The sequence below is a fragment of the Nannobrachium achirus genome, assembly GCF_963921795.1.
Source record: "Nannobrachium achirus genome assembly, chromosome: 2".
NCBI classification, from domain to species: Eukaryota; Metazoa; Chordata; class Actinopteri; order Myctophiformes; family Myctophidae; genus Nannobrachium; species Nannobrachium achirus.
Window position 1 is genome coordinate 28,805,163 of NC_137811.1, and position 2,478 is coordinate 28,807,640.

Sequence of the window (2,478 nt, forward strand, 5' to 3'; positions counted from 1 at the left end):
TATGTAGTACCTTTTGTGACCACACATGTTAAGGGAGGGGCGCTGTTGTTCAGGCCAGGCCAGACACACACACACACACACACACACACACACACACACACACACACACACAATATATATATATATATATTTGTTTTGCTGTTGCGCAGCCTCCACGACCACCGCTCAGTTCACACGGGTGTGTTTTTTTCATGTCAAGGAGCCCCAGAAGTATTTGTTGACGCGTTGTGAGCTTGTAGATCTGCCATTTTCAAATAGCGGATATGATGTTAAGTGGTACAACTTAGCCTAGTTGCTTATTTTGTGCTTGTTTTCATATTGAATGAAGCTTCTGTTTCTCTTGCAAAATCTGACAACCATGCGGATAACCTGCATTACACCTGCAGTCAAATAAGGAGTCAACTTCATTGAACGAAGCAGCACACAGAGAAAAATGCAGGGGCCAAGAATAAGATGAATAAACTCATGACAACACCTGTGTTATTGATAACACCGGACATCATTGCATACGTTTTATGTGCATACATTGTCTCTCCTGGCAGAGAGAGGTAATTGCAGAAATGTCCAAAATACTATAAGGATAGTGTCTAGATATGTCGCCTTATCGATGTGCCGAAAAAAGCATTGTTTTGCAGCAAAGTAATATAAATGTCATCAACAACAACATTTGCATTTGACTCGAAGTCCTTCACCATTGTTTTGTGTAAGCCTTAAAGTCGAATGGAGCCACGTAGGGCTCTAGAGCAAGGGTCTTCAACAGGGGGTCCGGGACCCCTAGGGGGACCTCAGAGTTACTACAGGAGGGTTTCCAAATATTTGTGTGGTAGAAACCTTTTTTAATTTCTTTTTATAATAACCACTTTAACCCTAGTGTCCATATTCTGAGAACTTAAGCCAAAAAGAGTAGATCTACAAGCTTGTAGATCGGCTATTTTCTGCAAAGAGGTTTGGTGTATAGGGGAAAAAGAACAGACTAAGTACATACAGAGTGAAAGGTGAGGTTTATTAAGTATTGACGGTTCAAGTGGTTAAATATCTGAAAACACAAATTGACAAATCCAAAATACACTGATGATTGTGCTGTCATTGTCAAACAATGAAACTACTGCATTGAATCTATGAAAAGGTTGTGGGGGTCCCTGCTTCATCTCTCTCAACTAAGGGGTCCTTGGCCTGAAAACCTTGACCCCTGCTAGAGTCCTCTTTCTCTCCTCGGTGAAATCTGACTCTGCTACTTACTCTGTGCTGCAACTATCTTGCACACACACGGGCAATTGAGCATATAGCAGAGGCAGACACTTTCATATTCAGTTTATAATTGTAGTGTCTGTCAACCGTTTTTCAATTTCATGAACGTGGGTGGGTGCTGATATGTGAAAATTAAAACTAGGCCTAAATGGGTCTACTCCGCACCACCCTCTGTAGCACTCTGTAATTGAGGGCAGTGCACTTCCCATAGCAGGTAGTGATGCACCTCACCAGGGGCGTCACACCAAATTCTGGGCCCTGGGTACAAGGATTCACTGCGGGCCCCCATGAATGTTAACTATTGAAAAATAGCAGATATACAAGCTCACAGCGCGGCACCGAGTGCCGCGCTGCGAGCTTGTAGATCTGCTATTTTTGAAAAATCGTGAAAATGTGTGCCAAGAAACCTATGTTTCCATGTCAGTGATGCTCAAACTTTTTCATGTGAAGGACCCCCCATCTCAAAATGTTTCGTTTCAGGGACCCCCCAGAAGCAAAATTTGATTTACAAATGTTCACTTAAAAAAGACATATGTTCAAAGATTTGCGCACATTTTCACGACTTTAAAAAAATAGCAGATCTACAAGCTCGCAGCGCGGCACTCAGTGCCGCGCTGTGAGCTTGTATATCTGCTATTTTTCAATAGCTAAAGTTACTAGGGCCCCTCCACCTTGGGCCCTCGTAACTCAGTCCCACTTTCCTACCCGTTGTGACGCCCCTGCACCTCACCACACTCTCAGTGTTGCTGCTGTAGAATGTCCTGGCTAAGGATACATGCGCCGTTTCAAGTCTTCGGGCTTTACTGCTCTTTTCCTGAAAATGTCATGCAAATGTACGTATTTTTGCAGGTTTTACAGGTTTCTTTCCCTGTTTTGCTTTTCTAATTTTCATGGAGAATGGAGTGTATTTTTGCAGAAACCTGCAAATGGGAAGAAATCACTCCATTCCCACTGAAAAGCAGAATCCACCTTATAGATTTAAAGTCAGAGAAGAAGAATATTCAAAGACAGTAGACAGACAGTATACTGTACAGTGTTCAAAATGTACATATCCATAAAACAACAGTGGAAAAAACACTTGACCTGTCGGTGTCTATTTATCAGTGGTGGGAAAAGTACGTAAGTAAAAATATCAATACAGAAATACTTATATGTTACAAGGGAAAGTATGGAATTCAAAATGTACTTGAGTAAAAGTACAAAAGTATTGGTATCAACATGTACTTAAAG